This window comes from Hordeum vulgare, chromosome 6H (genome assembly GCF_904849725.1).
Source record: "Hordeum vulgare subsp. vulgare chromosome 6H, MorexV3_pseudomolecules_assembly, whole genome shotgun sequence".
Lineage (NCBI taxonomy): Eukaryota > Viridiplantae > Streptophyta > Magnoliopsida > Poales > Poaceae > Hordeum > Hordeum vulgare.
This window is the reverse complement of record NC_058523.1, coordinates 332,401,121-332,416,579: the sequence shown is the minus strand read 5'-3', so window position 1 is coordinate 332,416,579 and position 15,459 is coordinate 332,401,121.

Here is a 15,459-nt window from a genome sequence, read left to right as displayed (position 1 = left end):
ATCGGACTTGAGATAGTGGATTTGGATCATGTACCACTCAAATGACTAGAGAGATGTACTTTTTGAGTGGGAGTTCTTAAGTAATATGATTAATTGAACTAATTTTCATGAACATAGTCTAATGGTCTTTGCGAATTACGATGTAGCTTGCGCTATAGCTCTACTGTTTTATATGTTCCTAGAGAAAATTTAGTTGAAAGTTGATAGTAGCAAACTTTGCAGACTGAGTCTGTAAAACCGAGGATTGTCCTCGTTGCTGCACAGAAGGCTTATGTCCTTAATGCACCACTCGGTGTGCTGCACCTCAAGCGTCGTCTGTGGATGCTGTGAACATCCGACATACACGTTTCTGATGACTACACGATAGTTCAGTACAAAAATACTTAATGGCTTAGAAGCAAGGCGCCTAAAACGTTGTAAAACGTCACGGAACATAAGAGATGTTCTAAAGAGATGAAATTGTGATTTCATTCTTGTGCCCTTGTTAAGAGGTACGAGACCTCCGACAAGATTCTTTGTCCACAAAGCACAGGAGAAAAGGCTCAATCGTTGAGCATGTGCTCAGATTGTCTGAGTACGACAATCGCTTGAATCAAGTGGGAGTTAATCTTCCAGATGAGATAGTGATAGTTCTCCAAAGTCACTGCCACCAAGCTGTGGGAGCTTCGTGATGAACTATAACATATCAAGGATACATACAATGATCCTTGAGCGATTCGCGATGTTTGACACTGCGAAAGTAGAAATCAAGAAGGAGCATCAATAGTTGATGGTTTGTAAAACCACTAAGTTTCAAGAAAGGCAAGGGCTAGAAGGGATACTTCGTGAAACGGCAAAACAGTTGCTGCACTAATGAAGAGACCCAAGATTAAACCCAAACCCGAGACTAAGTGCTTCTGTAATGAGGGGAACAATCACTGAGGCGGAGCAACTCAAGATACTTGGTAGATAAGAAGGCTGGCAAAAGTCGAAAGAAGTGTATTTGATATACATGATGTTGATCTGTACTTTACTAGTACTCCTAGTAGCACGAGGGTATTGGATACCGGTTCGGTTGCTAAGTGATTAGTGACGCGAAATGAAAGCTACGGCATAAACGGAGACTAGCTAAAGGCGAGGTGACGATACGTGTTGGAAGTGTTTCCAAGATTGATATGATCAAACGTCGCACGCTCCCTCTACCATCGGGATTGGTGTTAAACCTAAATAATTTTTATTTCGTGCTTGCGTTAAGCATGAACATGATTGGATCGTGTTTATTGCAATACGGTTATTCATTTAAAGGGAATAATGGTTACTCTATTTTCTTAAATAATCACCTTCAATGGTTTATTGAATCTCGATCGTAGTGTTACACATGTTCATGATATTGGTGCCAAAAGATACGAGTTGATGATGATAGTACCACTTACTTGTGGCACTGCCGCTTGAGTCATGTTAGTATAAATTGCATGAAGAGGCTCCATGCTGATGGATCTTTGTACTCACCTGATTTCGAATCACTAGTGACATGCGAATCATACCACATGAGCAAGGCCTTGTTTTCATTGAGATGAAATAAGATAGTAACTTGTTGGAAGTGATACATTTTGATGTATGCAGTCCAATGGGTGCTGAGGCACGCAGTGGATATCATTATGTTCTTACTTCACTGACGATTTGAGTAGATACAGGAGTATTTACTTAATGAATCACAAGTCTAAAATGTTGAAAAGTTCAATTCCGTTTCAGAGTGAAGTTCGTCATAACAAGAGGATAAACTGTCTACGATATGATCATGGAAATGAATATCTGAGTTACGAGTTTTGGTACACAGTTAAGACAATGTGGAAATTGTTTCGCAGTTCATGCCACCTGGAACATCATAGTGTGATGATGTGTCTGAACGTCATAGCCACGCACTATTTGGTATGGTGCATACTATGATGTCTCTTATCGAATTACCACTATTGTTTATGGGTTATGCATTATAGACAACCGCACTCACTTTAAATAGGGCACCGCGTATTTCCGTTGAGATGACACAGTATAGACTGAGGTTTAGAGAAATCTAAACTGTCGTTTCTCGAAAGTTTGGGGTTTCGACACTTATGTGAAAAAGTTTCAGTCTGATAAGCTCGAACCCAAAGCGGATAAATGCATCTTCATAGGATATCCAAAACAGTTGGGTACATCTCCTATCTCAGATCGAAAGCAAAGTGTTTGTTTCTAGAAACGGATCCTTTCTCGAGGAAAGGTTTCTCTCGAAAGAATTGAGTGGGAGGGTAGTAGAACTTGATGAGGTTATTGAACCATCACTTCAACCAGTGTGTAGCAGGGCGCAGGAAGTTGTTCATGTGGCGCCTACACCAATTGAATTGGAAGCTGATGATGATGATCATTGAGCTTCGAATCAAGTTACTACAAACCCCGTAGGTTGACAAGGTCGCGTACTGCTGCAGAGTAGTACGGTAACCCTGTCTTGGAGGTCATGTTGTTGAGCAACAGTGAACCTACGAGTTATGGAGAAAGCGATGGTGGGCCCAGATTCCGACAAATGGCTGGAAGCCATGAAATCCGAGAGAGGATCCATGTGTGAAAACAAAGTGTAGACTTTGGTAGAACTACTTGATGGTCATAGGACTATTGAGAAAAAATTGGATCTTTAAAAGAAGACAGACGATGATGGTGATAAGTCACTATTAAGAAAAGCTCGACTTGTCGCAAAGATGTTTTCGATAAGATCAAACAGTTGACTATGATGAGACTTTCTCACTCGTAGCGATGCTAAAAGTCTGTTAGAATTATGTTAGTTGTTGATGCATTATTTATGAAATATTGCACGTAGGATGTCAAAACATTGTTTTCTCGACGGTTTCCTTGAGCAAACATTGTATGTGATACAACCAGAAGGTTTTGCCGATCCTAAAGATACTAGCAAGTATGCAAGCATCTCGGAGTTGGAATATACACTTTGATGAGATGATCAAAGATTTTGGGTTTGTACAAGGTTTATGAGAAACTTGTATTTCCAAAGAAGTGAGTGGGAGCACTATAGAATTTCTGATAGGTATATGTGGTTGACATATTGTGGATCAGAAGTAATGTAGAATTTCTGTAAAGCATACAAGGTTGTTTGAAAGAAGTTTTCAAAGGAGTACCTGGATTACGCTACTTGAACGTTGAGCATCAAAGATCTATGGAGATAGATCGAAAGCGCTTAATAGAAGTTTCAACAAGATGCATGCCTTGACAAGTTTTTGAAAGAGTTCAAAATAGACCAGCAAAGAAGGAGTTCTTGGTTGCGTTGTGAGGTGTGAATTTGAGTAAGACTCAAAACCCGACCACGGCAGAATAAAGAGAATAGACGAAGGTCATCTTCTATGCCTTAGCCGTAGAATCTAAAGTATGCCATGCTGTGTACCGCACCTGAAGTGTGCCTTGACTCAAAGTATGTTGAGAGGTACAGAGAGTGATCCATGATTGAATCACTAGCAGCGGTCGAAATTTATCCTTAGTAACTAATGGACTAAGGAATTTTTCTCGATTATGGAGGTGGTTAAAGAGTTTGTCGTAAAGGGTTACGTCAATGCAAGCTTTGACACTAATCCAGATAACTATGAGTAGTGAAACGGATTCGTATAGTAGAGTAGATATTTGGAGCATTTCCGAATAGCACGTAGTAGCAGCATCTATAAGATGACATAAAGATTTGTAAAGAGCGCACGAATCTGAAAGTTTCAGAACCGTAGACTAAAACCTCTCTCACGAGCAAGACGTGATCAGACCCCATAACTATATGGGTGTTGGATTCGTTGGAATCACATGGTGATGTGAACTAGATTATTGACTCTAGTGCAAGTGGGAGACTGTTGGAAATATGCCCTAGAGGCAATAATAAATTAGTTATTATTATATTTCTTAGTTCATGATAATCGTTTATTATCCATGCTATAATTGTATTGATTGGAAACACAATACTTGTGTGGATACATAGACAAAACACTGTCCCTAGTAAGCCTCTAGTTGACTAGCTCGTTGATCAAAGATGGTCAAGGTTTCCTGGCCATAGGCAAGTGTTGTCACTTGATAACGGAATCACATCATTAGGAGAATCATGTGATGGACTAGACCCAAACTAATAGACGTAGCATGTTGATCGTGTCATTTTGTTGCTACTGTTTTCTGCGTGTCAAGTATTTGTTCCTATGACCATGAGATCATATAACTCACGGACACCGGAGGAATGCTTTGTGTGTATCAAACGTCGCAACGTAACTGGGTGACTATAAAGATGCTCTACAGGTATCTCCGAAGGTGTTCGTTGAGTTAGTATAGATCGAGACTGGGATTTGTCACTCCGTGTGACGGAGAGGTATCTCGGGGCCCACTCAGTAATACAACATCACACACAAGCCTTGCAAGCAATGTAACTTAATGTAAGTTGCGGGATCTTGTATTACGGAACGAGTAAAGAGACTTGCCGGTAAACGAGATTGAAATAGGTATGCGGATACTAACGATCAAATCTCGGGCAAGTAACATACCGAAGGACAAAGGGAATGACATACGGGATTATATGAATCCTTGGCACTGAGGTTCAAACGATAAGATCTTCGTAGAATATGTAGGATCCAATATGGGCATCCAGGTCCCGCTATTGGATATTGACCGAGGAGTCTCTCGGGTCATGTCTACATAGTTCTCGAACCCGCAGGGTCTGCACACTTAAGGTTCGACGTTGTTTTATGCGTATTTGAGTTATATGGTTGGTTACCGAATGTTGTTCGGAGTCCCGGATGAGATCACGGATGTCACGAGGGTTTCCGGAATGGTACGGAAACGAAGATTGATATATAGGATGACCTCATTTGGTTACCGGAAGGTTTTCGTGCATTACCGGAAAAGTTTCGGGCTCATCGGTAGTGTACCGGGAGTGCCGGTAGGGGTGCCGGGGACCATCGGGAGGGGTGTCACGCTCCAAGGGGTCTCATGGGCTATGGGAAGAGATAAACCAGCCCCTAGTGGGCTGGAATAAGTTCCCACTAAGGCCCATAAGGTTTGAGAAGGAAAAAACACAAGGTGGAAAGAGTTTCCAAGTGGGAAGGTGGAATCCTACTCCAAGTAGGATTGGAGTAGGACTCCTCCACCTCCAATTTCGGCCAAACCTTTAGGTTTTGAGGCTGCCTCCTCCCCTCCCTCCCACCTATATATACGGAGGTTTTAGGGCTGATTTGAGACGACTTTTCCACGGCAGCCCGACCACATACCTCCATGGTTTTTCCTCTAGATCGCGTTTCTGCGGAGCTCGGGCGGAGCCCTGCTGAGACAAGGTCATCACCAACCTCCGGAGCGCCGTCACGCTGCCGGAGAACTCTTCTACCTCTCCGTCTCTCTTGCTGGATCAAAAAGGCCGAGATCATCGTCGAGCTGTACGTGTGCTGAACGCGGAGGTGCCGTCCGTTCGGTACTAGATCGTGGGACTGATCGCGGGATTGTTCGCGGGGCAGATCGAGGGACGTGAGGACGTTCCACTACATCAACCGCGTTCACTAACGCTTCCGCTGTATGATCTACAGGGGTACGTAGATCACTCATCCCGTCTCGTAGATGGACATCACCATGATAGGTCTTCGTGCGCGTAGGAAATTTTTTGTTTCCCATGCGACGTTCCCCAACAGTGGCATCATGAGCTAGGTTCATGCGTAGATGTCTTCTCGAGTAGAACACAAAAGTTTTTGTGGGCGGTGATGTGCGTTTTGCTGCCCTCCTTAGTCTTTTCTTGATTCCGCGGTATTGTTGGATCGAAGCGGCTTGGACCGACATTACTCGTACGCTTACGAGAGACTGGTTTCATCGCTACGAGTAACCCCGTTGCTCAAAGATGACTGGCAAGTGTCGGTTTCTCCAACTTTAGTTGAATCGGATTTGACCGAGGAGGTCCTTGGATGAGGTTAAATAGCAACTCATATATCTCCGTTGTGGTGTTTGCGTAAGTAAGATGTGATCCTACTAGATACCCATGGTCACCACGTAAAACACGCAACAACAAAATTAGAGGACGTCTAACTTGTTTTTGCAGGGTATGCTTGTGATGTGATATGGCCAACAATGTGATGTGATATATTGGATGTATGAGATGATCATGTTGTAATAGATAATATCAACTTGCACATCGATGGTACGGCAACCGGCAGGAGCCATAGGGTTGTCTTTATAACTAACGTTTGTGCTTGCAGATGCGTTTACTATTTTGCTAGGACGTAGCTTTAGTAGTAATAGCATGAGTAGCACGATAACCCCGATGGCGACACGTTGATGGAGATCATGATGATGGAGATCATGGTGTGACGCCGGTGACAAGAAGATCGTGCCGGTGCTTTGGTGATGGAGATCAAGAAGCACGTGATGATGGCCATGTCATGTCACTTATAAATTGCATGTGATGTTAATCCTTTTATGCACCTTATTTTTCTTAGAACGATGGTAGCATTATGAGGTGATCTCTCACTAAAATTTCAAGACGAAATTGTGTTCTCCCCGACTGTGCACCGTTGCTACAGTTCGTCGTTTCGAGACACCACGTGATGATCGGGTGTGATAGACTCAACGTTCACATACAACGGGTGCAAAACAGTTGCGCACGCGGAACACTCGGGTTAAGCTTGACGAGCCTAGCATGTGCAGACATGGCCTCGGAACACATGAGACCGAAAGGTCGAGCATGAATCGTATAGTTGATATGATTAGCATAGAGATGCTTACCACTAAAACTATTCTCGACTCACGTGATGATCGGACTTGAGATAGTGGATTTGGATCATGTACCACTCAAATGACTAGAGAGATGTACTTTTTGAGTGGGAGTTCTTAAGTAATATGATTAATTGAACTAATTTTCATGAACATAGTCTAATGGTCTTTGCGAATTACGATGTAGCTTGCGCTATAGCTCTACTGTTTTATATGTTCCTAGAGAAAATTTAGTTGAAAGTTGATAGTAGCAAACTTTGCAGACTGAGTCTGTAAAACCGAGGATTGTCCTCGTTGCTGCACAGAAGGCTTATGTCCTTAATGCACCACTCGGTGTGCTGCACCTCAAGCGTCGTCTGTGGATGCTGTGAACATCCGACATACACGTTTCTGATGACTACACGATAGTTCAGTACAAAAATACTTAATGGCTTAGAAGCAAGGCGCCTAAAACGTTGTAAAACGTCACGGAACATAAGAGATGTTCTAAAGAGATGAAATTGTGATTTCATTCTTGTGCCCTTGTTAAGAGGTACGAGACCTCCGACAAGATTCTTTGTCCACAAAGCACAGGAGAAAAGGCTCAATCGTTGAGCATGTGCTCAGATTGTCTGAGTACGACAATCGCTTGAATCAAGTGGGAGTTAATCTTCCAGATGAGATAGTGATAGTTCTCCAAAGTCACTGCCACCAAGCTGTGGGAGCTTCGTGATGAACTATAACATATCAAGGATACATACAATGATCCTTGAGCGATTCGCGATGTTTGACACTGCGAAAGTAGAAATCAAGAAGGAGCATCAATAGTTGATGGTTTGTAAAACCACTAAGTTTCAAGAAAGGCAAGGGCTAGAAGGGATACTTCGTGAAACGGCAAAACAGTTGCTGCACTAATGAAGAGACCCAAGATTAAACCCAAACCCGAGACTAAGTGCTTCTGTAATGAGGGGAACAATCACTGAGGCGGAGCAACTCAAGATACTTGGTAGATAAGAAGGCTGGCAAAAGTCGAAAGAAGTGTATTTGATATACATGATGTTGATCTGTACTTTACTAGTACTCCTAGTAGCACGAGGGTATTGGATACCGGTTCGGTTGCTAAGTGATTAGTGACGCGAAATGAAAGCTACGGCATAAACGGAGACTAGCTAAAGGCGAGGTGACGATACGTGTTGGAAGTGTTTCCAAGATTGATATGATCAAACGTCGCACGCTCCCTCTACCATCGGGATTGGTGTTAAACCTAAATAATTGTTATTTCGTGCTTGCGTTAAGCATGAACATGATTGGATCGTGTTTATTGCAATACGGTTATTCATTTAAAGGGAATAATGGTTACTCTATTTTCTTAAATAATCACCTTCAATGGTTTATTGAATCTCGATCGTAGTGTTACACATGTTCATGATATTGGTGCCAAAAGATACGAGTTGATGATGATAGTACCACTTACTTGTGGCACTGCCGCTTGAGTCATGTTAGTATAAATTGCATGAAGAGGCTCCATGCTGATGGATCTTTGTACTCACCTGATTTCGAATCACTAGTGACATGCGAATCATACCACATGAGCAAGGCCTTGTTTTCATTGAGATGAAATAAGATAGTAACTTGTTGGAAGTGATACATTTTGATGTATGCAGTCCAATGGGTGCTGAGGCACGCAGTGGATATCATTATGTTCTTACTTCACTGACGATTTGAGTAGATACAGGAGTATTTACTTAATGAATCACAAGTCTAAAATGTTGAAAAGTTCAATTCCGTTTCAGAGTGAAGTTCGTCATAACAAGAGGATAAACTGTCTACGATATGATCATGGAAATGAATATCTGAGTTACGAGTTTTGGTACACAGTTAAGACAATGTGGAAATTGTTTCGCAGTTCATGCCACCTGGAACATCATAGTGTGATGATGTGTCTGAACGTCATAGCCACGCACTATTTGGTATGGTGCATACTATGATGTCTCTTATCGAATTACCACTATTGTTTATGGGTTATGCATTATAGACAACCGCACTCACTTTAAATAGGGCACCGCGTATTTCCGTTGAGATGACACAGTATAGACTGAGGTTTAGAGAAATCTAAACTGTCGTTTCTCGAAAGTTTGGGGTTTCGACACTTATGTGAAAAAGTTTCAGTCTGATAAGCTCGAACCCAAAGCGGATAAATGCATCTTCATAGGATATCCAAAACAGTTGGGTACATCTCCTATCTCAGATCGAAAGCAAAGTGTTTGTTTCTAGAAACGGATCCTTTCTCGAGGAAAGGTTTCTCTCGAAAGAATTGAGTGGGAGGGTAGTAGAACTTGATGAGGTTATTGAACCATCACTTCAACCAGTGTGTAGCAGGGCGCAGGAAGTTGTTCATGTGGCGCCTACACCAATTGAATTGGAAGCTGATGATGATGATCATTGAGCTTCGAATCAAGTTACTACAAACCCCGTAGGTTGACAAGGTCGCGTACTGCTGCAGAGTAGTACGGTAACCCTGTCTTGGAGGTCATGTTGTTGAGCAACAGTGAACCTACGAGTTATGGAGAAAGCGATGGTGGGCCCAGATTCCGACAAATGGCTGGAAGCCATGAAATCCGAGAGAGGATCCATGTGTGAAAACAAAGTGTAGACTTTGGTAGAACTACTTGATGGTCATAGGACTATTGAGAAAAAATTGGATCTTTAAAAGAAGACAGACGATGATGGTGATAAGTCACTATTAAGAAAAGCTCGACTTGTCGCAAAGATGTTTTCGATAAGATCAAACAGTTGACTATGATGAGACTTTCTCACTCGTAGCGATGCTAAAAGTCTGTTAGAATTATGTTAGTTGTTGATGCATTATTTATGAAATATTGCACGTAGGATGTCAAAACATTGTTTTCTCGACGGTTTCCTTGAGCAAACATTGTATGTGATACAACCAGAAGGTTTTGCCGATCCTAAAGATACTAGCAAGTATGCAAGCATCTCGGAGTTGGAATATACACTTTGATGAGATGATCAAAGATTTTGGGTTTGTACAAGGTTTATGAGAAACTTGTATTTCCAAAGAAGTGAGTGGGAGCACTATAGAATTTCTGATAGGTATATGTGGTTGACATATTGTGGATCAGAAGTAATGTAGAATTTCTGTAAAGCATACAAGGTTGTTTGAAAGAAGTTTTCAAAGGAGTACCTGGATTACGCTACTTGAACGTTGAGCATCAAAGATCTATGGAGATAGATCGAAAGCGCTTAATAGAAGTTTCAACAAGATGCATGCCTTGACAAGTTTTTGAAAGAGTTCAAAATAGACCAGCAAAGAAGGAGTTCTTGGTTGCGTTGTGAGGTGTGAATTTGAGTAAGACTCAAAACCCGACCACGGCAGAATAAAGAGAATAGACGAAGGTCATCTTCTATGCCTTAGCCGTAGAATCTAAAGTATGCCATGCTGTGTACCGCACCTGAAGTGTGCCTTGACTCAAAGTATGTTGAGAGGTACAGAGAGTGATCCATGATTGAATCACTAGCAGCGGTCGAAATTTATCCTTAGTAACTAATGGACTAAGGAATTTTTCTCGATTATGGAGGTGGTTAAAGAGTTTGTCGTAAAGGGTTACGTCAATGCAAGCTTTGACACTAATCCAGATAACTATGAGTAGTGAAACGGATTCGTATAGTAGAGTAGATATTTGGAGCATTTCCGAATAGCACGTAGTAGCAGCATCTATAAGATGACATAAAGATTTGTAAAGAGCGCACGAATCTGAAAGTTTCAGAACCGTAGACTAAAACCTCTCTCACGAGCAAGACGTGATCAGACCCCATAACTATATGGGTGTTGGATTCGTTGGAATCACATGGTGATGTGAACTAGATTATTGACTCTAGTGCAAGTGGGAGACTGTTGGAAATATGCCCTAGAGGCAATAATAAATTAGTTATTATTATATTTCTTAGTTCATGATAATCGTTTATTATCCATGCTATAATTGTATTGATTGGAAACACAATACTTGTGTGGATACATAGACAAAACACTGTCCCTAGTAAGCCTCTAGTTGACTAGCTCGTTGATCAAAGATGGTCAAGGTTTCCTGGCCATAGGCAAGTGTTGTCACTTGATAAAGGGAATAATGGTTACTCTATTTTCTTAAATAATCACCTTCAATGGTTTATTGAATCTCGATCGTAGTGTTACACATGTTCATGATATTGGTGCCAAAAGATACGAGTTGATGATGATAGTACCACTTACTTGTGGCACTGCCGCTTGAGTCATGTTAGTATAAATTGCATGAAGAGGCTCCATGCTGATGGATCTTTGTACTCACCTGATTTCGAATCACTAGTGACATGCGAATCATACCACATGAGCAAGGCCTTGTTTTCATTGAGATGAAATAAGATAGTAACTTGTTGGAAGTGATACATTTTGATGTATGCAGTCCAATGGGTGCTGAGGCACGCAGTGGATATCATTATGTTCTTACTTCACTGACGATTTGAGTAGATACAGGAGTATTTACTTAATGAATCACAAGTCTAAAATGTTGAAAAGTTCAATTCCGTTTCAGAGTGAAGTTCGTCATAACAAGAGGATAAACTGTCTACGATATGATCATGGAAATGAATATCTGAGTTACGAGTTTTGGTACACAGTTAAGACAATGTGGAAATTGTTTCGCAGTTCATGCCACCTGGAACATCATAGTGTGATGATGTGTCTGAACGTCATAGCCACGCACTATTTGGTATGGTGCATACTATGATGTCTCTTATCGAATTACCACTATTGTTTATGGGTTATGCATTATAGACAACCGCACTCACTTTAAATAGGGCACCGCGTATTTCCGTTGAGATGACACAGTATAGACTGAGGTTGTATTACGGAACGAGTAAAGAGACTTGCCGGTAAACGAGATTGAAATAGGTATGCGGATACTAACGATCAAATCTCGGGCAAGTAACATACCGAAGGACAAAGGGAATGACATACGGGATTATATGAATCCTTGGCACTGAGGTTCAAACGATAAGATCTTCGTAGAATATGTAGGATCCAATATGGGCATCCAGGTCCCGCTATTGGATATTGACCGAGGAGTCTCTCGGGTCATGTCTACATAGTTCTCGAACCCGCAGGGTCTGCACACTTAAGGTTCGACGTTGTTTTATGCGTATTTGAGTTATATGGTTGGTTACCGAATGTTGTTCGGAGTCCCGGATGAGATCACGGATGTCACGAGGGTTTCCGTAATGGTACGGAAACGAAGATTGATATATAGGATGACCTCATTTGGTTACCGGAAGGTTTTCGTGCATTACCGGAAAAGTTTCGGGCTCATCGGTAGTGTACCGGGAGTGCCGGGAGGGGTGCCGGGGACCATCGGGAGGGGTGTCACGCCCCAAGGGGTCTCATGGGCTATGGGAAGAGATAAACCAGCCCCTAGTGGGCTGGAATAAGTTCCCACTAAGGCCCATAAGGTTTGAGAAGGAAAAAACACAAGGTGGAAAGAGTTTCCAAGTGGGAAGGTGGAATCCTACTCCAAGTAGGATTGGAGTAGGACTCCTCCACCTCCAATTTCGGCCAAACCTTTAGGTTTTGAGGCTGCCTCCTCCCCTCCCTCCCACCTATATATACGGAGGTTTTAGGGCTGATTTGAGACGACTTTTCCACGGCAGCCCGACCACATACCTCCATGGTTTTTCCTCTAGATCGCGTTTCTGCGGAGCTCGGGCGGAGCCCTGCTGAGACAAGGTCATCACCAACCTCCGGAGCGCCATCACGCTGCCGGAGAACTCTTCTACCTCTCCGTCTCTCTTGCTGGATCAAGAAGGCCGAGATCATCGTCGAGTTGTACGTGTGCTGAACGCGGAGGTGCCGTCCGTTCGGTACTAGATCGTGGGACTGATCGCGGGATTGTTCGCGGGGCAGATCGAGGGACGTGAGGACGTTCCACTACATCAACCGCGTTCACTAACGCTTCTGCTGTACGATCTACACGGGTACGTAGATCACTCATCCCGTCTCGTAGATGGACATCACCATGATAGGTCTTCGTGCGCGTAGGAAATTTTTTGTTTCCCATGCGACGTTCCCCAACAGAAGCCCACAAAAAAAAGAGGCCAAAGAGCCCACCAAAAAAATGAGAGAAAAAGAGAGAAGGGACAATGCTACCACTTTTTCCACACTTGTGCATATTAAGCACCATGATCTTCATGATTGAGAGTTCCTCGTTTTGTCACCACCATGTAGGTAGTGGGAAATTTTCATTATATAGCTTGGCTTGTATATTCCAATGATAGGCTTCCTCAAAATTGCCTTAGGTCTTCGTGAGCAAGCAAGTTGGATGCACACCCACTAGTTTTCTTTAAGAGCTTTCACTTACTCTTAGCTCTAGTGCATCATTTGTATGGCAATCCCTACTCATTCATATTGATATTTATTGATGAGCATCTCCACAGCTCATTGATATGCCTAGTTAATGTGACTATCTTCTCCTTTTTTGTCTTGCAACCTCCACCACATTCACACCATCTATAGTGCTATAACCATGGCTCACGCTCATGTATTGCATGAGAGTTGAAAAGGTTTGAGAAAGTAAAGGTGTGAAACAATTACTTGGCCAACACCGGGGTTGTGCATGATTTAAATTCGTTGTGCAATGATGATAGAGCATAGCCAGACTATATGCTTTTGTAGGGATAACTTTCTTTTGGCCTTGTTATTTTGAAAGTTCATGATTACCTTGCTAGTTTGCTTGAATTATTATTGTTTCCACGTCAATAGCAAACTATTGTTTTGAATCTAATGGATCTGAACATTCACGTCACATAAGAGGAGTTACAAAGGACACCTATGCTAGGTAGCATGAAAGCATCAAAAATTCATTCTTTATCACTTCCCTACTCGAGGACGAGCAGGAGTTAAGCTTGGGGATGCTTGATACGTCACAAACGTATCTATAATTTTTGATGGTTTCACGTTGTTATCTCGTCTTCTTTGGATGTTTTATGTACCTTTTATATCTTTTTTGGGACTAACTTATTAATTCAGTGCCAAGTGCCACTTCCTGTTTTTTCCTTGTTTTTGACTCTTTACAGATCTGATTTTGGAACGGAGTCCAAACGGAAGAAAAATCCCGAAATGATTTTTTCCTGAACGGAAGAAGGTCAGGGGGCCTTTGGGCCAAGCCAGGTGGGCTCCAGGGAGCCCACAAGCCCCCACTCCGCCACCAGGGGGAGGCGGCGGTGGCAGGGCTTGTGGCCTCCCTGGCCGACCCTGACCTAGATCCTTGGCCTATATATTCCCAAATATTCCGCAAAAAATCAGGGGAGCCTCGAAAATACTTTTCCGCCGCCGCAAGCTTCCGTTTCCGCGAGATCTCATCTGGAGACCCTTCCCGGCGCCCTGCCGGAGGGGACTTTGGAGTTGGAGGGCTTCTTCATCATCATTATCGCCCCTCCAATGACTCGTGAGTAGTTCACTTCAGACCTACGGGTCCGTAGTTAGTAGCTAGATGGCTTCTTCTCTCTCTTGGATCTTCAATACAAAGTTCTCCATGATCTTCATGGATATCTATCCGATGTAATCTTCTTTGGCGGTGTGTTTGTCGAGATCCGATGAATTGTGGATTTGTGATCAGATTATCTATGATATATATTTGAGTCTTTGCTGATTTCTTATATGCATGATTTGATATCCTTGTAAGTCTCTCCGAGTCTTGGGTTTTGTTTGGCCAACTAGATCTATGATTCTTGCAATGGGAGAAGTGTTTGGTTTTGGGTTCTACCATGTGGTGACCTTTCCCAGTGACAGTAGGTGCAGCAAGGCACACATCAAGTAGTTGCCATCAAGGGTAAAAAGATGGGGTTTTTATCATTGGTTTGAGATTAGCCCTCTACATCATGTCATCTTGCTTAAGGCGTTACTGTGTTCTTATGGACTTAATACACTAGATGCATGCTGGATAGCGGTCGACATGTGGAGTAATAGTAGTAGATGCAGAAAGTATCGGTCTACTTGTTTTGGACGTGATGCCTATAGATATAATCATTGCATAGATATCGTCACGACTTTGCGCGGTTCTATCAATTGCTCGACAGTAATTTGTACACCCACCGTCTACTTGCTTTCATGAGAGAAGCCACTAGTAAACACTACGGCCCCCGGGTCTATTCACATCCATCGTTTACACCTCCGCTTTTACTTTGCTTTTTTACTTTGTTGCTTTCAGTTCTCACTTGGCAAACAATCTATAAGGGATTGACAACCCCTTCATAGCATTGGGAGAAAGCTTTTGTGTTTGTGCAGGATCTTGTGATACTCCTCCACCGGATTGATACCTTGGTTCTCAAACTGAGGGAAATACTTACCACAGTTGTGCTACATCACCCTTTCCGCTTCGAGGGAATACCAACGCAAGGCTCCAAGTCCACGGGGGAAATCCTTTGCATACTTGCCTAGGAAGTCCCTTAAGGCGTAGCCGCAGCTGAAGGATTCCTGGTGCCATCGACTATTCTTGGCGCCGTTGCAAGGGAAGCACAGCCGACATCATCCTTCATAGAGAAACTTTTATTCAAGTAACCTTTTATGCTCTCCAAAAGCCCCACGTTGTTTCCAATCAGCAATATGTCATCCACATATAATATTAGAAACGCCAGAGAGCTCCCACTCACTTTCTTGTAAATACAAGATTCTCCAACCACTTGTATAAACCCAAATGCTTTGATCAC